The 27,358-nt window shown below is 44.7% G+C and overlaps 1 long non-coding RNA gene across 1 annotated transcript in view; it reads left to right on the top strand.

The window, feature by feature from the left end:
• LOC123623162 overlaps positions 1 to 26,275 on the top strand; it is a 94,521-nt gene extending 68,246 nt beyond the window's left edge. Inside the window, exon 2 of the long non-coding RNA XR_006729814.1 lies at positions 23,327 to 26,275. This is a non-coding gene — a long non-coding RNA (uncharacterized LOC123623162). The remainder of the gene's footprint in view (positions 1 to 23,326) is intronic.
• Positions 26,276 to 27,358: the final 1,083 nt, after the last annotated feature.

The following is a 27,358-nucleotide window of genomic DNA, read 5'->3' on the forward strand; positions in this document are numbered from 1 at the left end:
GGAAAAACGGGCCTTACTCTGTGGTCCTTCCAGCATTGACTCTGTCCTTGCAGGTTAGCCAGTCCTGTGGGCTAGGAAGACTTTTCTGACTCCTACTCCGGGATTCTAGGGGCCGAGGGTGCTCACCAGCGAAGGAAGGTTTGAGGCGGTCGGGTCGTTCTTTCCTGCTCTGTTGTAAGCCTTGTGAGACCAGGTGGGGACCCTGTCCTTCTCAGCTGCTGCATCATCCCAACACCTAGCCTCGGGTCAGGCCCCCGTGAAGACTTTATTAAAATGTTTTGGAATAAATAAAAAAGTGAATTGATCAACTGAGAACACAGCATAAGTGAGGAAGGAGTCTGATACCGCCTTTAAGTCCTGAGATGGGAGTGCAGCTTACGAGGGCCCCACATTGCGACCAAGCTGGGTTTGATGCTGGATCCATCACTTAATACCTGTGTGACCCTGAGCACTTGTCTTGTCCTGTTAAATCCTCAGTAGTCTCATCTCTGAAACGAGAATTAAAAGAGTATGTACATAAAAGGGACTTTTAGAATTGAGTGAGTTAATGTATATAAACAGCCTTAGAGACTACACTTGACACCTGGTTTGTGCTCAGTAAGTATCATCATCATTATACACATTTGAGATACCATTAGATGTAGAGGTTTGTTTGCCTGTTGGTTTGAGGGCAGGGATGGGTCTTACTGAGTTTTGGACCTCAGGAGTAGCCCAATCCTAGCTCATAATAGGAGCCCCTACTGCTGGCGATGTTCATAATGACACAATGAAAGTGATCGTGTTCTGTTGGTCCTTAGGTTCAGAGGAAGAGAACTATATAACTGGAGGGGCCCTGACCAAGGCAGTGAAAAGTTGAGCAGCTTAATCCAGGTGACTCTGTGTGTTAATATTTAAGCTGAGAGAAGGATGCCTGTCTAGACAGGACTGGAAGTCAGCCGTGTGGTCTTCCCATTCGTGTGGGGGGTTCTCCTAGCCACAGTTACTTTGAAATGGCCCTCATTAGCTTAAAGCCACAAAGGAGATCTGGAAGTCCTATGGAAGGGATGCTGTGGCTCTACAGAAGACCTCGTGTGGCCCGGGAGTCTTGGTATAAAGCAGCTTCGGTCGGATCTGGAATATCAGCATGGAAAGGCTGAAGCCGAGGACAGTTCCTTGCAATTTTTTTGCCAATCTTTTTACAATCATGATTAATGACTGTGAAATTCCCAAGCCTTTCATTCAAACAAGTGAGAAGCACCACCTCCCCAAATATACTTTGTGCCTTAAAACTCTTCCGATATGTTGAAGCTGGAAAGAGAGAAGAGGAGGACCGTGTCCTGTCATTGCCGGTGGTGGCCCAGGGAAAGCCAAGCCATCCAAAAAAGGCAGCCAGGCAGGGGACTTCATGTCTACCACTGAGCTTCAACCCTGTGCCTGACTGAGCGTTCCCAGCAGCAGGTTGAAATCAGGGGGAGAATTACCTCCTTTCCTGACGAGATCATGAGTACCTGTGATTTGTGCATGTGGTTATACGCCAGGCCACCCTTTATCATCCTTTTAAAGGGAACTGAGAATCTTTGGGGACCTCTCCGTGCTCTGACATTCTGTGAGCAGGAAGTCAGGAGTCATTAGTATGAAAAATGGCAGCAAGGACACAAACGCACATTGGGGGCAGACGGTGGGACGAGCAAACACATTAATGTTCAGAGGGCAAGGGAGGGGTGGCTTGTCATGGGGAAGGATCGGTTCCCTTCTTCTGGAAGTTACTCCCAATTACTGCTTTACAAGATGGGAAACGTTGTGCTTGCTTTGGCAAGGGTTCCAGCTTGCAACTCGAGGGTTGCATCAATTCATTCCAAATAGCGTTGGTAACCAATGGGAGTCTTGCCTTCTGGAGAATTACTGCTTCTTAAAGACATCTGAGCCGGCAAGCCCAGCCCAAGGAGTAGCAGGCCAAGGCCCCTAGAGTGGATTATTCACTTAATAATCAGGTCTTTCCTCTTGATTCCCTTCATGGCTCTCCCTCCCTTCAGCCTATGCCTCTCTATCAAGGCAAAAATCTAACCATCAAAGGAATGCAAGGGCAAAGAGACTTGGAAAAAATCAGAGGAGGGATCGACTCAGAAATGCAACATAATGAGGTTCCCTGAGCAGACTTCAAAAGGTCAGTTGGGCTCTGGAGCCCCGTGTGATGACCTCACAATCAAACTATTCCTTCATAGTCCTGTTAGAATCCAAATTGTGCTCATGTGTGAGACAGAAAGGTGTTCTGGTGGGAGAAAAGCCCACCCCCACCTCCGACTGCTGCCTGCAATAATTGGGCTTCGTAACTCTTTTTAACACTTGGATTTGATTTTCCAGGGAAGACGGGCCAAGTCCCTGTGCATGGGTGCTCCACTTCCAGCCATCCCTTCCTTCTGACTTCCCGGCTCTAGAGGCCCCAGCCTAATGCGGGGAGACAGTATGGCTTTTGATGCCAATAATCTTGGAGATCTTTTCTTCTGAGCTGAAAACTGGGCTCTTGCAGGGAGGTTTTTGTAGGCTCTGACTACAGGAGATGAGCTGAGGGAGAGAGATGGGGCCATTATCATTGCAGATATCTTAGGAAGCGGCTGTGCGGCTCTCCAGGCCCAGAGCACCAGGGGCTGATCAAGACGGAGAGGACACAGGTCAGGTCGGTTACTTTGAGCCACACTGGGAGCCGGCCGACTACAGCCCACGGCCAGATCTGGCCTGCCACCAATTTTTGTTTTATTGGATCATAGCCACACGTGTATGCATTGTCTGTGGCTGCTTTCATGCCACAGTTACAGAATTGATTAGTTGCGACAGGACCATAAGACCCGCAAAGCCTAACGTGTTTACTCTCTGGCCCTTTGCTGTCTTGCCAGCACCTGGTCCACAGCGTGGTTTTCATTCTATACATCACTTGTGTCCCAGAGTGAGGTATGCTTGGTTGGGATTAAATAAGATAGCAGAGGCAGCTCGGTGCTTCAGTTGCAGGAAAACTACACTCATTCATTGATCCATTCATTCATGGAATGTCTATTGTGGGACACTATTATTATCGGTGCTGCAATCTCCATAGTCCCTTTGCCTAAGGGACTCCCACGCTAATAGCCCACAAAGATTGCAGAGAAGATGACACTTCTGGAAAACCTTTGACCTTTAAGGGAAGAGGGGTCCTTGGTTCTCATCTAGTCCAGTGACCTAATTTTACAATTGAGGAAACTGAGGTCCAGTGAAGGAAAAGGCCTTATTCCAGGTCACACAATGAGTTAATGGCAATATTGGGACTAGAACTTGGGTCTCTCAAGCCAGAGTACTTGAATCACAATAGACCTATTACTTCTCTTGTGTCTTCTGTTCTGGCACCTTTTTGGGGAGCAATAGTTGACCGTGTGACTCAGCAGTTTCTCTCTCTAAAGAGCACGTCTCTGGTTCATTTTTAAGTGCAGCTGATTGCGGTGATTATTCACGTAAATTGCACCTGTCACTTCTCTGCACAATGCCAGGCCATGGGTAATGTGAGCTCCTTGAAAGAGGAACCCTTTTTTTTCAGAGTGATTATAAATTAGATATGAATGTAGGCTCAGGATCCTGGTGGACATTCTCCCAGGGAATTCTTTATCTTGTGTATATTTGTGGAGTAACCTTTGCAAAGGTTAGGCTACTCTTGGAACTGAAATACGACTTTGAAGTTTAAAAATTTCAAGATATTTTGGGAATATAATAATCCCAATTCTCCTTCCTTTAAGATTTTCTGTACACCCCCACTAACTGTTTAAGGAGTCCAAACATGAACTGTGCTCCATTGCTAATCCAGGAGCTCACTGGAGAATCGACTCACATTCACAGCAGTATGCACGGATGTCTCGGGTTCAGAACGTGGGTTAACTAGAGTTTCCTCCAACCTTTCAAGAATTAAATGTTTGTAACTGATGTGATTTGGCAGCCATGGAGAGAAAAAATCAAAGAATCCCAAGGTAGGATTGAAAGGTGGACATGCATTGATCGTGAATGAGACAGGATCCCAGCGGCTCTGGCCTGGAAACTCCCACCTCCTGCATCTCAACATGCAGAAATGAAGCTGCAACAGCTTCGGAGATCAGCTCTGGCTTTGCTTCACACAACTCCCTTGCTAGAGTGCGACCTTGGATGTAGCCTCTCTGAGATTCAGTTTCTTGCTGTCCCCACCCCGCCCCTGAGGGGACATTTGGCAAAGTCTGGAGACATTTTTGATTGTCAAACTAGGGTGCAACTGGCATCTATGTGGGAAGAGGCCAGGGATACGGCTTAACATCCTATAATTCACAGAACAGTCTCTCCACAACAAAGAATTACCATCCTTACTGACCATCAGCTCAGAAGTGCTGAGGTTGAGAAACATTGTCTTACAGAACAGGACTAGGCCGGTTTCCTCATTGTGTCTGCACCAGATGTACCTGCACATAATGGACACTCAAAGCTCTGCTGAACAAATAAGCATATGAAAGTTTATGAATATATGAATAACTGAATATTATGCCTGTCTTTTAAGAGTGTTAGATTTTTTTTTTTTTTTTTTTTTGCCAAATAAAGTATCTATGCTCAGTTCCTGGCATGGTGCCCAGCACACAGTAGGTATTCAGCAAATGGTAGCTCACAATGATGCCGATAACATTTACCTGAATTTGTTTCATGCTCATTTTAAATAAGAATTCGCTCGTTTTCATCCTCTGCCAAGATAATAGGCAGTCTGTGCAGGCAGAAAGCCCAGTGGGGCTTTTACAAATATTGGTTTACAAAGAATCTTTTTCATCTCGTGTTTTCCAGATAGGTAAGCCAAGGGCCACTTGGTTGTGCCTTCATTTCCGCTCCCTCTGGCAGACTGTTTCTAGGCAGGGTTTCGTTTCTCTAAAATTATTGTTTCATTGCTTTGTTGTTCTGAAGGAACCTGTTGGTTAATATTAATGCATTTTTATCTTGGACCATTTCCTTCTGCTTCTCCTTTCCAATCTGCCATCATATTTTGCTCCATCCTTTTTAATGTCGGTGCAGCTTACGGGGCCCTTCCATGTACATGTCACCTCTGAGCCGCAGAGGAAGGTTGTGGGAGTGTTATCACCTCCATTCGACAGATAAGGAAACTGAGGCTCAGGAAGTTAAATGACTGCTGGTCAGCAGCTCCTGACTTGGCCTTCTTACCCCTCCTAGGATTTGGGAACTGGAAGAGATATAAGGGCAGAGGTCAGAGAAAGGGAGGTGACTTGCCAAAACCCACACAGGCAGCAGCGCCCCAGGCCTCCTGCTGCTTCCATCCTGCCCTCCTCAGCCCTCGTTTTCTTTCCCATCTGTACCTCAAAATCATTTTGCGACTGAATCTCTCCTTCATCCATGCTGGGAGGAGTCATTGGGCACCTGTGTACTCTATTGTGACATCATGGGAAGGCTTCTGGGGTGGGGTCTTTTTCTGCCACTTATCACTGAAAAGCATTTGCCCGAGTTACTTCAATGCCCTGAACTTCAGATTCTCTTATCAGAAGTAGAGATGACACCGCTTGCCTTGTGTCACAGAGTCGTCATGACGGCCAGTTGAGATCAAGGCAATAGAAGGGGTTTGTGAACTGAATTCTTACAAGGCTTTCTCTACCCTCTCCCCGCACCCCACTACTGGTCCCCAAGTCTAGAACTGGCGAGTGTTAACACTTCTGCTTTACTGGCACACAACTCCTGAGAGAATGATCATTATATCAGCTAATATTTACTGAGGCCTTCTCACTGTCAGGCATTCCATTAAGCACTAATATGTATGATCTACTCTAATTCTCTTAACACTTCTGTGGTGTAGATATTGTTACTGTCTCCATCTCACATTGAGGCAGTAGAGGCCCACAAAAGCGCGATTTCTTGTTCATGTTGCACAGCGAACCATGGGCTAAGACAAGGTTGAACCCAGATTCAATTGGATTAAAGAGCCCAAGGTCTTCATTCATTCCCTTACCCATTTATTAAGAGCCTGCTGGTGTCGGGCACTGTGCTAGGCACCAAGTGGCCATGCTGGGGCTTCCTGACCCCTCGGGCCCACTCCAGCCCAGAACTGAGGTGGCCGGGCACCTCTCCCTCCAGAAGGAGGTATGGAGACGTGTGCTCCTGCTAGCCCTGCCGTCCCATCAACATGTCAGCTGGTGTCCCTGGGAAGCGGATGCATTACCGCTTCCAGCTGGGAACAGCTGATCCCATCAGCACCAAGGGAGGGCCTGAGGAAGCCCCACCCGCCAGCAGCACAAGCGCGGCCATTGTGTGCCGAGCCTCCCTGCAGACCCTGGCCCGGGACCTGTCCCCTCCGAGCCTCCTGAGCTGCTGCCTGCCAGAGCCTACTGTTTGAGAATTCTGTCCCTCCTAGCTCATCTTCAGGGGTTTCCTCAGGACAAGGTGACTTCACGGTCTAAGGACCACACGGATTGAAATCTCTGAAAAAACCTCTTGGGGCTTTCATACTGCAAACACAACTGTTGCCTGTGGACAAATATTGACTTTCATTCAGTTCTAGCTCTCGCACAGATGGCCGCCCTTGGAAGAGCCCTGGCTCAGGCCTCTGCGCACAGGTTGCTTAACCAGCAAAGGGAGCCAGTGGCCGGGGGAGATGCTTCTTAGCTCCCAGATGGCCCTCTCCCGAAGGGACCCCTGCAGTCCCAGCACCCAGACAGCTCGGGGTTTCGGTGTTGTTGGGAGCAGTATGGCGCGACTCCACCACGACTCCTGCGTTAGCTTCCTGGGCATTGTAACAAAGTACCGAAAACTGGTGGCTTAAATAGTAGACGTTTATTCTCTTGTGGTTCTGGAGGCCAGAAATCCCAAATCAAGGTGCTGGCAGGGTCATGCTGCCCTTGAAGGCTCTAGGGAAGGATCATCCCTGCCTCCTAGCTTCTGGTGGTTGCCGCTGGCAGTCCTTGGCATTCTTGGCTTGTCGATGCATCTTTCCGAGCTGCCTCTGCCACCCCACGGTGTTCTCCCTGTGTGTATTCTCGGCATCTCTGCGTCCACACTTTTCTCTTCTAAGAAGAAGAACCAATCTTCTGCAAAGACCCAGTCACTGGATTAAGGCCTATCTTAATCCAGTATAACTTTGTCTTAATTTGATTACATCTGCAAAGACCCTATTTCCAAATAAGGTCACATTCACAGGTACTAGGGATTAGGACTTGAAGGTATCTTCTTAGGGGATACAGTTCAACTCACACTGCCCAGGGGCTTGTTCTTCCCTTAAGGAAAGGTGATATAGCTTCCAGCTGCCTCCACCCAGCCTCTGTGTTGTCCTGGAGGCGCCTTCCTAAGTCACACATCTGGCCAGGTCACTCCCCTTCCATGGTGTCCCACTGCCCTAAGGGAAGCATCCAGTCTCCTTGGTGTAGCTGCAAAGTCCTGCATGGCCGGGCCTTGTTTGCCTCTCTGCCCTGGCTCTGCTGCCCTCCTTCCCATTCCGGGTACCGCTGTCCTTGGCACGTGCCATTCTCCAAGTCGGCCTTGCTCTGGCTCTATTTCAGGCCTTGCCACATGTTGCTCCTCCACTCGGAAGGCTCCTTTCTTCCCTCTTCCACCAGGTAGCTCCTGCTCATCACCCCTCAGGTCTCTACCTGGAAGTTCTCTCCTATGGGGAGTCTTTGCTGACCCTCCCTGACATAGTAGGTGCCTGTGGGCTTCCCTGGCCTGATTCTCCCTCCCAGCCACCTGCATTCGCTCTCACATCATGCTGTGTGGCAGTTGTCATTTTATTCCTCATGGCCCTGACTTGCCTGTCGCCGATCAGGGTCTGTGTCCTGCTCCTCATCAAATCCCCAGGCCTAGATCATAGCCAGCCAAAATAAATCCCTGTTGAAGAATCTACTGACTGAATGACTGAATGATTACAGAAAGTAAACAAAAAGCAAAAATGATAGCAGTAGCCCAGCTGCCTTCCTAATTTGTGAAAATTAAAGGAGATTTTTCTGCCTTTCTGCTAATGACTACCTACCACCAAATTCAACCGGGACAAATGCTCAGGGAAAGGATGTTTCCGAAACCATGAGTGTGCCAGGGTTTGGTCAGGACTGAGTGTAACCAGGAGGGCAGTTCCTGGAGGAGTCTTGATTCGTTGTCAAGCATGTCCAGCCTTGGGCCGTCAGTGCTGAAAGTCACCGCACTGTGCTACCTGTGGCCTTCTTTTGAGTTGCCAGTTCCATTTCAATAAAAGTGGAAGGCAACCAAAAAAGTGAGTAAACTCGGGTAATTTCTCCTGCTTTGGCACATGTAGCTCTTTTGCATGATTGAACACCTCGGCCCACTGAAGAATAAAAACTGTAATTCCTCTCTCTCTCTTTTTTTCATTGTGTTTAGCCAAAACAAGCTGTGAAAGAATATAAAATATATCATTGTGTTGGCACCCGTTCACAAGTGAGTCAGTGAGCTTGCTCGCATTTACAACTAAAATTGGATTCTAACCTCCCAAAAATTTATGACAACTGCTCCTTCTTGTGGCTTAAATGTTGACATATAATTAATTTAGGATTTCTTCCCGAGGCTTCCTGTCCAGGTTTGTACCTGCCACAGAAATATCCTTGAAAGTTTATCTAACAGCTGGAGCCATGAAAAAAAAAAAAAAAAACCCCACTGAAGCTTTATAAAGCAGGGTGGGCTGTGCCAACAGGAAGAGCCCAAGAAAAAGTGTGAGGCTGCCAACGTGGCTGGCTGCCGAGGTGCCCCAGGTTGGAGGCATGGAACTTGCAGTCTGGGAGAAGCTTGGGCTCCTTCTGCCACTGTTTATTCCTGGCCCCTGCGATGTGCCCCCTTTTTACTCTGCAAGCATCTTCATGAGGATGGTCTGGCCCGTAGATAACCTGGGGACCAACACCCCAGGCTGGTGATTTCTGTGCTCTGGATCAAGCCGGTCCTGATGCCCAGCTGTCTGCTCTGTGTGGGCTCACGTGGAGGGGGAGGAATAAGTACTTGTAATTGAACTCCTGTTAGGTACCAGGCATTAGTCAGAAGCTTTGTAGGCAGGGTTCATTTAATTTTATCTTCTCAACCACCTAGAAAGATTAGAGTTATTATCTTCATTTTGGAGATAAGAAAACTGAGGCTCAGAGCGGGTAAGTGATTTACCTGCAGTCACCCAGACTAGAAAGGGTTAGAATTAATAGATGATTCACAGGTAGGGAGCTCCTGTTAGGCCCGGTCTCATGCTCTCACATTTAGTGCTCACAGCAAGAACCAATTAGCCAGTCCAAAATGTCAGTAGTGCCGAGTTTGAAAATCACTGCTGTAAAACGCCTTTAGGACTATTCCTGGCACATAGTAAGTGTTTGATAAATGTTTGTTATCATCAATGGACTCAGCTCTCTCCTTAATCCACTTGAATCTTTACTGAGCACCCACTATGTGGCAGGGACACAAGAAACATCGCAGTGAGCAAGATGCACACAGCCCATCCTCAGGAAGGCAGCCCGGGGTGCAGTCAGACATTAATCAAATTCTCACACAAATGCCTGACGCCAAATTTCTCGGAAGCAGGAGTGTGTTGGAGGAGAGAAGGGAGGGGTGCTAAGGGAGTGTTTGGCATGAGGATTTGACCAGGAACAGCAGTGAGAGAAGGCCCCCCTGAAGAGGTGGCACTGAAGCTGTCGTCTCTGGATAAGCAGAAGGCAGCCAGGTAAAGGGCATTGGGGAAAGTGCCCAAGCAGGGGGAACTGTATATGCAAAAGCTCTGAAAAGGGACCCAGCTATGTGCCTCCTCCTGCAGTAGGAATCCCTGTTCGCGGATTGGCACCACCAGTTGGGAATTTCATACCCTTCTGTATAGGGCTGCAACACCACTCGTGGAGCTAGATCCCGAAGAAGTTCTCTGCAGCAAAACTGAGGCTTCTGGTGTATCAGTGGAACACGTGGAGGCTGCCAGAGGACTGTGGGTCCTACTGTATTGGGCTCTGGCAGTGGCTTCCAACGTGCCCCCAGGACCCACTGGCATCGTGCCTCAGGTGCCTACTTTGTCGTGCCCCAGCTCCTGGGTCTCTGGCCCAGTTCTGCCCAAAGGCATGTCCCAGCCCTCAGTCCTGGATGCCAAGCCTGTCTTAGAAGAATTAAGTCCAACCCCTGCCTGCCAGGACTTTGGGATTTAATAGGGAAACTTCCAGCCAGTTCAGTATTATGAAAATGCATTTTCTTCTCTTTAATCTTCAAAGTGACCAGTGACAAAAGCAGCACAGGAATTGCCTCTCAGGGTACCTCCACATCTAAGCTGGAAACATTTGTGATAGCTGGAAGCCCCTTAACAGATGGGAATGTGGGTCCATCTGAGAGGCCCATTGTTAAGGCTCTCTCAGCCCCGGTGATGATTACAGGATTACAGAGTTCACTTCGATCCCTGAGTGGGAGCTGGAGATGGGAAACCGAGGGCTGCAGCCCCAAGCCCTTGCGCTTCATGCAGACCTACAACGGCAGACTTTGGCATGGAATTTAAATGTAAATTCAAACCAGAGAGCTTGTCTGCTTTTTGGCATTGTGTAAATGGTGACTGGCACTGGATTCCCACTGAAATGACTTCTGCTTTCCTCAAACTCCTCATTCTTTGGAGGGAGATATCATTATTTTCCTTTAAGGTGGTCCGTTGGGCGGTGGGCTTCCTGAGCAAATTCCGTACATGTGTGTGTCTGCAGAGATGGATTGCAATTCTGGAGGCGGCATGTTCTGTGTGTGTTTCTTAAAACCTACACCATGGAAAACACATACTAGGCACTCACTTGGGATCTACCATGATGGGACACATACTCAGACTTGAGGATCAGGCTGCTTTTTCTTTGGCAGACCCACCTAAAAGATCAGTGATATTGTAGACACTCCAAAAACCTTATTCTGTAGCACCCCAGCCGGTTCTCCTGCTGGCCAAGCAACCCTACCCAGCATGAAGAGATTATAGTGATGTCCTGTGTGGGAACCAGAATGGCAACCGTGATGCTAGTGGCCTGGCCCAGGAAGGTGGCATTTTGTTCATACTTCAGTAAAAATTCCTTTGGGACAAAGTGGCTTTAGGTTAAATAGAAACCTCATGGAGGAGAAGGCAAGTCCCAACAATGCCAAAGGATTCATGTCAAGTTTTCCCCGAGCCTTTCAAGGTTACCTGTGAAAGGATAAGAACAGGAAGGCAAGATTCCATGCAGGGGGTGGAGTCGTCGGAGTAACTCTGCAGCAGACATCCTGGCCATCGGTGGGGGAGGCTCTAATTTGAGGCAAGCCAAGCCTCGGAGTTATACTTTGCCTGTAAATGCAGACCTTCCCTCAATAATCTTTTTAGCATCCCACTCTTTCCAAGACAGCTTGGACCCCAAAGCCCTCATGCAGCCAGAAGACATGTGAATATCCCATCAGTTTCATAGAAGCAATAGATTGGAATCCTCCAGATAATTCACTCAATTTCAGAATGATAAATGATCAATCATTGCATTCCTCCTAAATGAAATTAAGATGTTAAGATATATTGCTTGGGGCTTCTGGATGGGGATTTCTGCAGTTGAATTTCCAACAGAAAATGTATTGCTTTGGAATTGCTGGGAAAGGGAGACATTCTGGATCTTTGTTACGCCAAAACATTTGATAGTGGGGAAGAATGCTTTAGACATGTTAATTTTTTTCATATTTAAAAGTGATTAATCATCCCAAATACCATGAAGCTGGAAGGCCATAATGCAAACTTTTGAAGGGGAAGGAGGAGCACGTGCCTTGATCCTCTAAAGTAGAGGCTTTTGAAGGAGGCTGTAGGTGAGCTTGTGTTGGGAAACAAAAATCACTGACTAGAAATCCATTTGAAAGCGCAGAGTCTGGGCAAAACCCTAGGAATGCATAGAAATCCAGAATTCCTTTTCAACAAGCACAGTGCAAAAAATAAGCCATTCTCTTCCGGTATGTGTGTGTACACCACGGATTTTACATCCTTCCTGTTAGATGGAGTCAGGGTCCCAATGTGCTCCTGCAGGCTGGGGATTCGATGTCCCAGTGTACCAGGGTCACCCCACTGCCCCACCACCTCTTGCTGCGGGTGTGTAGCTGCCCTGCACCTGTTTCTCCAGCCATATTCTAGCTTAATAATAGCAACCTCTTTGTAAGGACTGAATGCTATAAAACAAAAGTGTCCGTGCTTCATCACTGTTGGCAGATCATTCTCATCTTTGGTACTTAGCATGATTTTAATTGATCAATCACACGTTCAGTTTAATTATTTGTTAAATATAACGTCTGGCATGCTCGCTAGATGTGCATTCCATGAAGTCAAAGTTGGTGGCTGTCTTGTGCAGCCACATGTCCTGAGCACTTAGCGTGGTTCCTGGTAAATGCTTAAAAAATTGTGGGATGGAAAAAGAACTGATGGAAGGAGGGAGGGAGAAAGGAAGGAAGGATTCTTGTACTTTTCATAAACATAGCTTGAAGGCAATATGAAATCCAGACTGAATTTGCCTTTGTTTCTCATTTAAGAACGCCTTTCACTTTTAACTCCGCAGAACAAAACGAGGTAGCATTTTTCCTGTTCCTTTATTTGCAGGTGGGTGAGGATTAGGGCTCAGAGACCTAGAATATCTTTAAAAGGCCCGACTTCACCCAGCTGGTTGCTGGCTTGTGTTTATACACTTCCCTTTTCCCTTCCTCCGCTACCAAAAAGGCTCCCCTCCCCCCAGAGGAGGCTATTTCCTTTTGTTGCAGGAAACTCTGATTTGGTGGTTGCTTAGAAAACACAAAGAAGTTTGCAGCAAGTTGAAATTAAAGTACAGTTAATCAAATGCAAAACTCCATTCAGCCCCTGTCTGCCAAAAATAAATAGTTTAAAAAATGAATTTCAGATCACTGACAATGACGACTGTGTTTATGGCAGTGGGGTTGCCTGTCTTCAGTCGGCCATCGGCCATCGTTGCAGGCCTGCACCCAGCATTGAGAAATTAAACAAAAACACATGGAACTTGCTGCATTAGCTGTTGCCACATCGGAACGCTAATGAGTTTAGTGACCACAACCGACCCAGGCCAGAGTGTGTCAACAGCCAAGGACCAACCTCAGTCGATGTTTGGGCTTTGCCCAAGTTGTTACAAGCTTAATTCTTCGCAGCTTACTTTTCCTGCTGTTTTGGCCTCTCCCCGATCATGTCTTAAGGAGTGTCGCAGCCAGCCCAGCCTCAAATAGCAAGGCCACACCGGGCCCTGGCAAAAGGTCTGCAGATGCAGGCATCTCTGTCTGTTGGGTCTCATGACCGGTTATACTAAGGCTCTTCCTTCTTTAGCTAGTCACTTCAATTAAGAGTTCTAGAAATGGCCCAACCTGAAGGAAATGCAGAGAGTCTCTTGATTCACCATTCATCTGGAAAAGTGGACTCTTCCTGCCTCTCTTTGCCTTCAAGAAAGCAGGCTGCGTATCATTTGTACTCCAAGGTAGTCTCTTTGTCTCACAGCCAAGGCTTCAGCCCTGCCTGAAGAACAAAGTCAAGTATCTCCCATTTCTGCGCAGCTGAATCAAGCACCGGGTAGCAGAACCTTGGCAGTGAAGAGGTTAAATTGCTCAAAAAGCTAGGTCTGTGGTTTCCTGCCCACACTTGCTCTGGCCTAAGGCAGTGCTTGCTGTTTGGGGAGGGGGAAGGGAGGTCTCGCCTGGACCCAGGTGGCGGACAGGCAAACCATGTTATTAAGAAGCTGGGATCTCAAAACCTTGATCTTCAAACGAGACCCCTAATTAGTCACCAGCCCAAGAGTAAATGGCATTCCACCTCCGTGAGGCGGGAAGGGAGCCTTCAAATCCTGGAGACTAATTGCCATTATTGGCTCTATGAAGATCCTGTTGTAAACACTTGTCATCCGAGCCACTTCTGGTCGGTAAACTTGAGATATCAAATTGTTCCCTTCATGTTTCAAATTCTCCAAAATGCCTCTCCGGCCCCTTGTTTCTGGGAGGGAGCATCTCTTTCCTAAACATCACAGCGTACGTGCCACCCAGTTTAGGGAGAGGTTTCCCTGTGGCTTGCGTCTGCTTTGGCCAGCTCATTCTAAAACTGAATTCTTTTCAGTAAGGGATTTGTTTTAAAAAATGCTATCTCGAAAAAAAATTTTAATTGTATGCAAAAGGGATTTATCTTGAAGATAATGGGGCTTACATTTTGGAGCACCTCAAGACCACAGACCTTGTCCAAGGCCCTAGCAGGGTCCTACTGATGTGTTCACAGGACCATATGGATTTATCAAGTTTAAAGCAGTCAATTATTTGTGTATTCTTTTTCTTAAAGTGGGCTCCCGAATTGGTTTAAACATCGGGCCACGCAAAACCAAGATGTGCTCCACAATCCTCAGGTGTGTTTCTTACCTTTTGCACCGTTATGTTTTTATTGCTTCTGGAGATAAGTGTTTACTCCCTGTTCTTAGACTTCTTGCTTTCTTGATCCTGCTTGGCATTCATAAAGGGAAGGGCAGACTTCTCCAGGCCATGTGCAGGGTGCTAGGTTTTGTCTAAATTTACTCTTACCTGGGAGAATGTTTCAAGAGCTTGAGACCAAGAGGTCCTGGATCTATCCCCTCCAAGGGCAGCCTAGATAATATCAAACTCGGATAGCAAGCGAGTCCAGCCTAAAGAGATCTGGGAGTTTGTTCCAGTGCCTCAGAACTACTGGGATTCTGTTATCTGGACATTTCCATGGCGGTATGTTAGAGTGAGAGAAAGAGGAGAAAGAAAGTAGTAAGTAATTTCTGAATGTTCCTGGGAAAGTGTGAATTTTCCATTCACCTTTAAGACTGACTTTCAGCAAGCATCAGTGGCCCTGAGAGGACATATTCCACTGGAACACCCACAGCCAGCTGTGCTGCAGAGCCGAACGTCACATAATGTCAAATAGCCCCTTTCTCCTGAAGCTGAGCTTCAGACCTGTTTCTTCAGCAAGCTAAGGAGTCGCTATTACTCAGTAACAAATCCTTTGTGTGAACAGTTTAGGATAGGACAGGGGAGTGGGAGTTCTAAAACACAAAGCTTAGGATATTTGCTCACAGGATTCCATTGTCTCTGTGATGAGAGAGATGGTTTTCCCTGTGCAGGGAACCTAATAACCTCAGGCAGCCAGGAGCGCACAGAGGTACTGGCCCTACCCAAGCGGGGTTCTCTGGGATGACTTAGGCTTTTCCCCCTTCTCTCCAGAGTGCCGGTTTCGTGTGTGTTGAATCAGCCCTCATCTCCGATGTCATTAGCAGCACCCCTGAAGATTCCCAAAGCATTATTTTAACCTATATGTTTCGCTGATTGGAGATGTTAGAAATTGTATGCCAAACTTTTGGTTATTTTAACTAGTTCGGAAAAGAAAGACTAACATCAGTTTTGACAACAAACAAAACCAGTTTTTGTTCTATCAGTTATGTTTAAAAGATTCCAATTTCAAACTAAACACAATGTGTGGTTATTCTGTCAGCGATTTATATAGTCACCAGGGCGCCACAGTTACACACTGCATACATCATTGTATTTTTAAAATGTACTTAATGAACTTTTTTTTTCTTTTCTAGTAACTACTTCATTGCCTTAAATGAATGCATTCCAATAGAATTTGTAACAAATGACCACTTTGTGTTTGCATTAATGCCAAACACGTTTAACAAATTTTTAACAAGGAACCCTGGCAAAATGCCAAACTCCTAGAGGGACACTGAAGGAATGCTATAAATTTAAACTAGATTTTACCTTTTCACATAGCTCAGCAAGTGTCTTAGGTGTCTTGCTATCTGAGGATTGTAGCGTTTCTATTTTATGTCAGATAAGTTGTACATTTTCATTATTTTTATGACTTAGGTTGTACCTATTTCCAGAGGACTTTTAAATCTATGCAGCTATGTCTGAAACAATATGAAAGCAGCTTAGAAATTGATCTGTTTCTGCAAAATTGTTCATATCTTATATAGGTTGGTAGATGCATATATGCATATACCGTTTCATATGTACCAACATATCACTCTTTGTAATACAGCACAGTCAACCAAGTATATACAAAAACAGCCAATTAGGCCAATGGTTCCCAACTAGGGGCAATTTTGGCCCCCCCAGGGATATTTGGCAATATCCAGAAATGTTTTTTGATTGGCATTACCGGGAGAAGGGCAGTGCTACTGGCATCTAATGCGGAGTAGCCAGGGATGCTGCTAAACATCCTACAATGTACAGGACAGTCTCCTGGACTCAGAATTGTCCAGCTCCACATGTCTGTAGTGCTGAGACAGAGAAATCTTGGAGTAGGGTGACAAAGGCCTTTGGCTATGGGTAGTCTCTCAGGTTAAAGAAGGTATTCTTTTAAGAAAAAATTATAACCACATTTCTATTCAAGCAATGTTTTAAAAATTACATGGAGTACCTAACGCTTATGTTGTGTGGCAGATTTCTGATTTTTACTTTTGTTGCTTTCGCCCTTAAAAAGAAAAAAAGCCTAAAATGTAGACTAGGGTGGTGCTGTGGCCGGCCACTGGCTAGAGCTGTGGTCCCCAAGCAACCAGGCAGTATCACTGCCTGAGCTCTGCCTCCCCTCCCCCGCCACCCCCACCATGGGTGAAAAATTGTCTTCTATGAAACTTAGGAAGGGGTGGGGGCACATGGCGGGAGGTGAGCAGGAGCAGCGGGCAAGTGCTTCATCTGTGTTTCTAGCCGCTGCTCCTCCTCTCTCCCATCACCTCCTGAGCTCTGAGCCCCTTGTCCCCCCCAACATAGAAAAATTGTCTTCCATGAAACTGGTCCCTGGTACCCAAAAGGCTGGGGACCGTTGGGCTAGAGTATGTGCAAGATCAACAGCACATGCCAAGTGCTGCCCACCGGGCCAGTGCCGGGCATGAGGAATGGTCTCCCAGGCAAGGCTAGTGGGAAACAGAGTGAGCATGTCCACGAGATAGTTTTAGGTGTTTTGTGGACAAGCAGCTTTATTTTAGTAGCTATGCATTTACTATAATGTATATTAGACAGATATTGGCTCCATTATAGTATTAAAATAAATCTTTCTTTAAAAACAGAATTTACATAAATTTTTAGAGAATGTTTTTAAAAGAAAAATATTAATTAAATGTTACAGGTATTGTGAAGAGATTACAAAAATGGGAAAGTTAGGACACAAAAGACAGAGGTTTAGGAAATCCTAGCCTCATAGTCAAGGAAGGGGCTCTGCAGGAAGGTGGGGAATTTGACCAAAAGCGTTCAGTTCCGCTTAGCTTCCGTTTCCTCATCTGCATAAGGGGCTGTAAACCAACCCGGTCAGTATCAGGGTGCTGTCAGGCTTGTTTGAAACCATCCATGCAAAAGCACAGAGGGTGGTGGCAGGTCGCAAGCACCAAATGTTAGCTGTTAATATAATAATTCTGACCACAATAATAATGACAAAAATAAATCCTAAGGAGACATGGACATATATGCTGCCATTTTGATGACAACATCACATACGCATCTGAATCCCTTCGTTTAAAACCCTGTGGGTGAGTTACACCCAGCCCCAGCAAGCTCTGTCATCCTAAGGCCGTTTGCAATTCTGAGCACAGGGCTGGCTGGGCCCACCCCAGCCCCCAACCCCCAGCCCTTTGGGCTCTGAAGTGTTACATTTTATTGCCCTGTGGAGCTGTAGGAGTCCACTCTCAAGGTAAAATGTTGCTCTCCACTCATATTTTTGAATTATGGTTTCAAGGTGGTTGCTCCTATCAAGAAAATTAAATGATTTAACATAATTTGTTGCCACTTTGATCACAACAATAATAAATAAATCTTCATGAGGAAAACGGGAAACCCATTCCACCCCGTTTTAAAAGATGTTAAGTAATAACACAGATGTAGTTATAGATTTTTTTTTTTTTTAAGCAGAAACGACTCTATTGGGTTTTCTCCTGAGCAGAGCCGCGCAGTGGAGCTGTTCTGCAGGATGTGAGCTGCCCCCAGAAGGAGCAGCTCTTCTCCTCAGACCCCAGTTAATTAGTCTATCAGGGGCTCGCCTTTTATGTGGGCACCATGTGCAATGTGTTAGGGGCATCCAAAGCCGCTGTGAATGGGTGTCTGTTTTTGTACCTGGGGGCACACTGCACACATTTGGAAAGCACATGGAGCGCAATGGACATTAACCCAGATGTCAAAAATAGCCTGCGTTTTACTACTGTTATTAAACAGTTTCCCCTTTAACCCCTCCGTGTTTACCAAAGACCCCTTTCTCCCAGCCTGTTTCTGCAAATCACTACTGAAAGGGCAGGAGAAGAAAGCCATAATCGGGCAGGTGTCTTTATTCCAAAGAAAAACAGTCTGAAGGAATATTTGCGAGACACCACACGTTTATAGCCTGCTCTCCCTGGGGCGCTTGTCCCGGGGCAGACTCTTAACTGCTGTGCACGGTTGCCCACCCGCCCCTCGCACACCGGCAGCCCTGAGCCAAGTCAGAGCAGACATCCCACCCAACACTGATTTTTTTTTTCCCACAAAGGAAATAGCTTCATATTTTAGTATGATACTAGTTTTACATTCTTTGGTTTAAAAAATCAAAAAAGTAGAAAAAAAAATTCTAAAAGAGAAAAACACCAGCCAGAGATAAATATTAATAATATCCTGGTATATGCACTTGCAAATGTTTATGTGTGTAATGTGTGGGTTGATGCACAAATGAGATTGAACTAGACATATAAAATGGTAATCTTCTTTTTTCACTGAAAAGCTGCGGATATGTTTCCCTATTAAAAAAAATAGAGATTTAGGCTGGGCGCGGTGGCTCACGCCTGTAATCCTAGCACTCTGGGAGGCTGAGGTGGGAGGATTGCTCGAGGTCAGGAGTTTGAGACCAGCCTGAACAAGAGCAAGACCCCATCTCTACTAAAAAATAGAAAGAAATCATCTGGACAACTAAAATATATATATATATATATATATATATATATATATACACACACACACACACACACACACACACACACATATATATATATATATATATATATATTAGCCGGGCATGGTGGTGCATGCCTGTAGTCCCAGCTACTTGGGAGGCTGAGGCAGTAGGATTGCTTGAGCCCAGGAGTTTGAGGTTGCTGTGAGCTAGGCTGATGCCACGGCACTCTAGCCCGGGCAACAGAGCAAGACTCTGTCTCAAAAAAAAAAAAAAAAAAAAAAAAACAACAACAACAACAACAAAAGAGATCTATATCGTAATTGTCATCAGTCACTTAATAAATCTTAAGCATCCCTATCACAGCTCCCTGTTCATTTGCTTCATGGCACAGATTATAAAATTCACATTCATTTATTGATTTGTGTATCTATTTGTTGTCTGTCTTCCTCTTGAGAATACAGGCTTCATGAAGGCATAGATCTTGTCTGTTTTTCTCACTATTTTATCCCTGGCGCCTGACACACAGGGGTGATTTTGCATAACAAAATCACCCCAAATTTATTATCTCATAGTTTTGTGGATAGGTTGGAAGTCCAGATGGGCTCAACTGGGCTCCCTGCTTAGGATCTCATGAAGCCAAAGTCAAAGTAGACTTTGCTGGACTTTAATCTGTAGGCTCTGGGGAAGCGTCCACCTCTGAGCTCATTCAGGTTCTTTGTAGAATTCAGGTCCCTGTGGCTGTAGGACTGAGTCCCTATTTCCTTGCTGGCTATCAGCTGGGGGCCACTCTCACATCCTAAAGGAAGCTGTCAGGTTCTTGCCCTGTGTCTCCCTACAGCTCAGCACAGTAAATCCCTAACCTATTTCAACTTTCTCTTGCTATATAGCAGAAGAAAAGCCTCTTAAAGCGCTCCTGTCATTAAATTAGTTCTATTCAGATAATCTCCCTTCAGGCTGATTTAAAGTCAACTGATTAGTAACCTTAATTACATCTGTAAGGTAACGTAATCATGATTTGATACATTCTCAGTCCCAGTACCAGGGATTAGGGTAGCAAGTATTGGGGTGGAGGGGATTTTTCAGATTCTCTCCAGTCTAATATCTGTGGAGTGAATGAGTGAATCAGCCTGTTTCAGGCACTGTACAAAGTGCAGGGAATGCTAAGTGAGCAAGGCTGGCCTGCCCCATCCTCACAGAGTTTATAGTCTAGACCATGGCTGTCCAGTATAAATACATTGTAAGCTACACCTAGAACTTTTAGTTTATTTTACTACTAGCCACATTTTTAAAAGTAATAAGAAATAGGTGAAATTAATGGGACTATATTTTATTTGATCCACTATATCCAAAATATCATTTTAACATAGTCAATATAAAAAATTGTTAACTGAGATAGTTTACATTCTTCACATTAAGTCTCCAAAATCTTGTGTGCATTTTACGCATATAGCACATCACAATTTGGACTAGCAACAGTTCGAGTGCTCAGTGGCCACATATGGCCGGTGGTTACCACATTGGACCGTACGGGTCTAGACAATTCTCCAGAAGGGGACCCTGCAGTGTGCAGGAGACTTCCCACTCTGTATCATGCCTGGGAGGGTCAGGAAAGGCTTCCTGGGAAGATGTGACATCTAAGCTGAGATTGAAGAATACATGGGGCTGGATCAGATCAAGAGTTGGTGTAACGCATGTCAGACAGAAAGACGTGTTTGTGAGGTTAGGACTGCAGAGGCAAGTTCAGCGTAGGTGGGACATAAAGAGCGGAATGTCGGGGTAAGTGTAGAGCTGGAGAGCGAGGGGCCGGATGGGGCCTCCCTCAGAGCCAGGAGTCCCTCATCCTGCATCCTGAGGGCAATGGGACTGTAAACAGGGTTGTTTATGGGGGTTGTAAACAGTAAACGGGATGCACCAGAAGTGGATGGCACCATTGAAATAGCACTGTCAGCTGCTCCGGTGGGGATTAGGGTTGGGTGCTGCAAGAGAGGATGCTGGAGAAGGGTTAGGGCTGTTGTGACCATTCAGGTGAGGAAGGGCTGGCCAGGGATCATCTCACAGTGGGTGGCAGCCGGATTGCCTCATTGCTGGAAGGCAGGATCCCTTTTTAATTTTTTTTTTAAAGCATATACTTGTTTGCCCCTCAAGGAGGGATCATTTGCATTTCTAACTGCTGGCTCTGTCATTTGAGGTTTGGTTGTTTCTTTTTCTTTTTCCCCCCTCAAACGCATTTAGGCCTCCTGGTGAATAGATTGTTTGATTGCAGGAGTGGCAACACTTTTTGAGAGTTCTCTTGTCTGCAGCATAAACCTTACCCAAAAGCTGTGCACTGCAAGTGTGAGGTACTGTATTCTGCCTTGTGACCTGTAACCCAGCTGGAAATCTTTCTCACAACTGAATAAATGATTGTTCTTTGCTACTTTATCTTGGAAAAACATCAAGGACATCGGACATTCACTGTAATTATTTTTCACTCCTTTCTTCATCTGTAAAAAAATGACCTGTATATTTTAATACTGCTTTGGGTTTCTCTTTACTTTTTAATTATGTGGCCTTTTAATATATTGGTCAGCCCTTTAAAAGGATGATTAAGAAATGCTTAATGCACAAAAGAATTAGAGCTATGCACAGCTCACGAAACAGAAAGCGTGCTCTGACTTACAATTTTCATACAAAGTTTGCAGAGATTTTATGTGCCAGAATGAGTAATATGATCTGCTCTAGGAACTCCCTAACTTTCTGGCTCTGCAAAAGTCATTTTTTTTTTTTTTGCCCCGATTCAAATTTCTTAACCAAAAAGGTTACACCAAACTCCTCAGAGTATGAATTAGCAGAGTTCATCCAAGCCACATATTTCATTTGCACTACTTAACGATGGTTTGAAATAGCTACCTACCTGTGCAGACACTGGGATCTTTGGCTCTCGTTCGTTGGTGTGACTCAAGAAACGCCGTGTATCAACCAGCAAACCAGACACCTCAGGCTATATATAAAAAGTGGCTTGCGTGTGCTTGAGTGTGTGTATGTATTTGATCTTTTCCCTCCCTGCCATATTCCCCAGATAGCTGCACTGTTGTGCCTGGAAACCCTGAGGTACTCAAAGGCCGAATGTGGATGATAATGGTACGATCACACAAGGGTGAACGTCAGCAGGGAAGAAAGTCATCAGTTGAAGCAGTGATGTGGGATGGTGCCCTCCTGTCACCCATTGCACTGTTTCTTCCCAGGCTGCAGTTGCATCTACACACAGGGCCCCCCACTGGGACAGTGTGAAGACTTGGGGCACTTCTGGAAACCTGTTCCCTGGGGCATGAAATGTGCAAATGGCTGACTGTTGCATCTATGTTTAGCATTAAGCATATGCACAACCATTTGGATGTGAGGATGGAAGCCAACTTTGTTTCCATCTGCTCTATTTAAGGAGATGCCAATATTCTTTTAAAATTTTTTTTATTGTGGTAAAATATACATAACATAAAATTTACTATTTTTACCTTTCAGAATACGTTTTGGTGGCATTAAGTACCTTCCTAGGGTTGTAAAACCATTCTCACTATTCATTTCTAAAACTTTTCATTGCCCCAAACAGAAACTTCGGACCCATTGTTAAATAACTCCCCATTCTACCTTCCCCTCAGCCCCTGGGAACCTCTAATCTATTATCTGCGTCTACAAATTTGTTCTGGATATTTCATATAAGTGGAATCATGCAGTATTTGTCTTCTTTTGTCTGGTTTATTCACTTTCCATGGTGAATAAACCATGGTTCATCCATGTTGTAGCATGCATCAGAACTTCATTTCTTTTTTTGGCTTAACAATACTCCATTGTGTGTGTATATATATACCACATTTTGTTTATCCAGTCATCTGTTGACGGGCACTCTTGGCTAATTGTGAATAATGGTGCTATGGATATTTGTGTACAAGTATTTTTTTGAGTCCCTGTTTTCGTTTTTGAGGGTATATACCTAGGAATGGAATTGCTGGGTCCAGTATTCTTTTAAATTGTTGCTCTTAGATGGTTTTTAAATGAATGTTAAGTTTTCTGCTGTCTCAACCATCTTTAATTTTCTAACTTCTATAATAAAGTCAAATTAAAAAATAATTTTACAACTATAGTCATGGTAGAGAAGTATGGAGAGAAAAAATTGACACATAATCTGATTACGTGGAAATAAATTGTGGAATATTTTGGCATATTTTCCTTCAATTTCTTTTCGTATATCGAGAGACGTTTATAGATAGACGAGACATGTGGAAAAAGGCGTCTTCTCATATGTGCTTGCAGGACATAATTACCTTTCTGTTCACTTTGTCCTTCCTGTGTGCTTCTCCTCATTGCCCCCTCCCCACTCCCACTCAGTCCCAATCAATGAGAGTGGTGGCGTGAGGCCGGTGCAAGGGCAAGGAGTGGGAGGGCTTCTGCCAGGATGATCTCAGATAGTGTTGCCAGCTTCTTTCCCTGCTAAATTATGTGCTTTTTTTGTTGCAGCTATCAGAAGGGCTGAATAAAGAGAAAATGCAGCGCTGCAGCAATATTCTGATAATCTATTGCAGTGCGGCTCACATCACTGTCCACCACCTGGAGCAGCTCATCAGCGCTGAAGGGGAGTTTTCACTTTCATTACTGAGCGGGATTCTGTTCTACTTGATATTTCCTCCATCACCTCCTGTCATTCCTCATGGATTCAGATATGTTGGAAGGGAAGAATGCAGAGGAGGAGAAAAATGACAGATCTTCCATTTTTGTTGGGATTTGGGCATTCAAAATGTGATCATCTTTCCTGGATGTCACTATGGGATAACATTTTATTTATGTTACTTAAGTATCATTGGATAAATTCGAACTCCATGGGATTTTAACTATGGATTCAGCTTCTGTTGGGCAACTAGCCTCATCTCCAGTTCTTCTGCCGGTTCAGTCTCAGTGGTCATTCCGAATGCATTAGATTATCAAAAAGTGTCAGTTTGCTGTGAGTGAGTGGTGTTGGCAGTGTTTGTGTACCACGATGCACGGAGTGTTTGACAAACCAAAACACCAAAACTTGCGAGCCTTTACCCTCCTCTATTTCTTTAAGCTGCTGTTTGAAGAACCGCATTTTGATGGTGTAAGCAGTAGTTACCTCTGGGCCAGGTTGGAAATGAAATCAATTTTTTAAACCACTAATACTTGCCGAGAAATCGCCTTATGAGAACATGGTGTGTGTCTCTGACAATGCATGGCACATCTAACTTAATCATTCATAATTTTATCTACCCTGGTCATGTACTGGGGAGTGGCAAAAGCCTGAGGCACCTGCATATCTTTGTTCCACGTGTTCCATACATTCCCACAGCCCGGATGTTACCGAGCCTCAGACTCTTACCATTCCCCTACATGCAGGTCTCCATGAAGAAGCTGGGACTCATTCACATTTCAAGATCCAAATGCTGTGCAAACAGTGTAAGCTTAGATCTTCTGTAAATGAAGGGTCATTTCTCATTTTTTTTAAATGTCTGCAACATGGATTCCAAAGCATTTTCAGCATCAAACATGAAAACATTGATGAATGAGGAACAATCACAAAAGCTGTGTATCTGTATATAGCTCTACACAACATGTATGTGGATACAGAGTCATTATTTAAAGCACATGCCAGGGAAAGAGACCAAATTTTGAGGTCTTTTACATACAGTGACATGGTACTAAGGAGAATTAAACTCCTACTGCTTCTTCAGAATATTAAAAAAAAAATTAAAGTTGTTATAACTTCATAAAACTCACAACTGAGTCTGGCAAACACGTGCAACTCTCGTATTGATTCATTTTCTTGTCAATGGAAGAAACTCTTCCATGTGTATGCAAGTGGGAGATGAAAACCTGCATTCTTAAAGGACAAACAGTGAATTTAAGCATGAGTGGCCTTAATAAATATAGTTGTCTTTCTTTGCTGCTGTGGAAAGGATTCTAAACATATATTCCTGAAGTCTTGCATTGAATTTAGTTATTATTACTTTTTAAAATGTTGGTGCAATTAACTCTGTACCTCTCTCGTGAGCCATAGAGATATTTAAAAGACAGATACCTTATTTGTCGAGAAAGATGACACTGTCTCTGAGTTGCACCATTCATTCTTGGTGCATTAGGAGTAGTATATTCAAGCAGGTTTCTCGCTTCTGGCTTTGTTCTTGTCGTCAGTAAGTATAACGAACTATGTAAAGCTTACGTGTTGCATAAACAATCCAAATACATTCATGTTTTAAAAGTTTGTCCTTTAACTATCTAAGGGATCTAGGTCTTGGTTGGAGAAGTGAGCAGAGTTCTTTGCAAGCTCATTTAGCACATTTTGACACAACATCCCGCTGAAAACACAGGCCACAAATGCATCCTATGAACAGTTTGGATGTCCTCAAAGGGGTGGTCCTCACTGCCTCCTAAACCAGGTCCTGACCTGAACTCTGCAACTGAATACTTGAAGTAAGAAGTAGGAAATCCAGTAGGGAAAATAGGGTCCTTGAAACAGAAAAAATAACCAACCATGTATAGTTAGCTGTTTCTACATATGTGCCAATTTTGTCACAGCTATTGTTTGGGGGATCATTTTTTGCCCTGCTTTTGTTGGTTGAAAGTATGATTGATCTCACCTTTATGGGGGCACACGGTTTGGTCCCTTAAAAAATTAAATTCTATCTAACATAGCATCTTTTTCCATTTTATGTGATATTCTCTGATGTTTAGGGGTTACCAAAAAATATCCCTTTTCACCTATTAAAAATAGTCTTTGGGTTTACAACAAACACTGTGATGTTGGGAGGATATTTCCTTTGCGCAAACTTTAGCAGGTTTCCTTCTAATCATAATGTAGTTGAAAAAAAAAAAGTTCAGGCTAACATTTAGGAGAAGTTGGTCTTATTTTGTGCAAAAGCAGGCTTGTACTTTATACCCCATTTGATTTTGATGTACAGTCTCAATTTTGTATTTAATGATTTTTGTGTATCCAGTATGCACGTTAACAGCGTGTCAACTTTCATTTGAAAGTGGGTTTCAATTTACTTTTTAAACAGTGTTTATGACGAGACCTCCAATGTGTTGACATAAGCTCTATCTGCGATGTTTTTGTGTAGAGTGGCGATTGAATGCTGCCGGGGGTCAGTGTATCTAATTCCCCAAGACCCTCGTTTGATAGTGCTTCTTGTAACATTTCTTCAAGTGAGTGGCATGTGGGTTGTGATATTGACCATGTGATTATGGACATCGATATGAAAAAATAAATAAATAAAACTAAGGAACCCTTGAAACTACCAGTGGGCATGTATTAGCCAGTCATTGTAACCTCGTGTCTAGTAGAAGAACAATGTACATGGTATGTACAGTTCATAAATTTGTTATCATGTGTATGAGAAGTACTTTGTGCTGACCGCCTTATTTATATTCATCAAATAAACATTGTTTCTTTCTGAAGTGAGTTCATTCTATCTGCAATAAATGCTCCAATTGTGGTGGTTTCTAATATTTTGGGAGTCATGGATGGATCCCTATGGACTTGAAGAAAAAAGGGGAAGTTCCTGGCTCACTTAACTGGAAAGGCAAAGACACAAATCTTTCTTTATGTATGGCTGGACCTAGAGATTGAAATTGGGAAATTCGAGTCATTGGTGGTGTCTCCCTTCTTCTTTCCCTCCCTTGTTTCCTTCCCATTTTACTTTTCTCTCTTTCTCTGTGGTTCTCTTCCCCTTTCTCCATTTCTCCTTCTCTCTCTCTCTCTCTCTCTCTCTCTCTCTCTCTCTCTCCCTTTTGTTTCTTTTCCCTTCCTCCTCCTCTCCCTGTTTTCCTCTGCACTTTCCACTGAGTTGGCTCTACTCTCTGCTGAGCTCTCTCTACTTGGTGGCAAAGGTGGATCCTAGAAGCTCTGAGTGTTTCTGGTTTTTAGAGGAGAGACCCTCTCTCTCCCAGCATCCACATCTGTCCCCTAAAGGGACACTTACCGGTTCTTTTTGGATTGTGCATCCAATTACCTTTTCCAAGGGAGTAGAGAGGATGCGGCCATGTGGTTGACAGACTCATTGGTCATGGGAAGGGCAGCTTCCAATAGGGAAAAATTGATTCCATTCTGGAAGAGAGAGACAAGAAAGCTGGGCAAGTAAAAATAATAGTTAGCCCTGCCACCACTTGGATGCACACACAATGGTCCTCGCGAGGGCTCCCCAGCCTTCGCAGCCTGCCTGTGGATTGCAAGGAAGAGCCTCTTTGCTAGAGGTCCTTTCTGAGTCTACAAAACCAGCTCCTGGTTCTCTTAAAGGTTTGAATTATATTCTATGATTAAAATCAATGAGTGATTTTCAGAGATAGAAAGTATTAACATGTGAGATGTCATGTAATCCAACATCCTCATTTTATCAGTTGGGGAAACTGAGGCCCAGTCAAGTGACTGATCCAAACGTACATGGTAAGTTCATGGCAAGCCAAGAGCTCTGGAACAGGAATATGTGCTCCTGAATGCTCTTTGGGAAGGGGAGGAAGGGACAAATCTCCCTCCAGCTAACC

Source organism: Lemur catta, chromosome 18 (assembly GCF_020740605.2).
Source record: "Lemur catta isolate mLemCat1 chromosome 18, mLemCat1.pri, whole genome shotgun sequence".
Taxonomy (NCBI): domain Eukaryota; kingdom Metazoa; phylum Chordata; class Mammalia; order Primates; family Lemuridae; genus Lemur; species Lemur catta.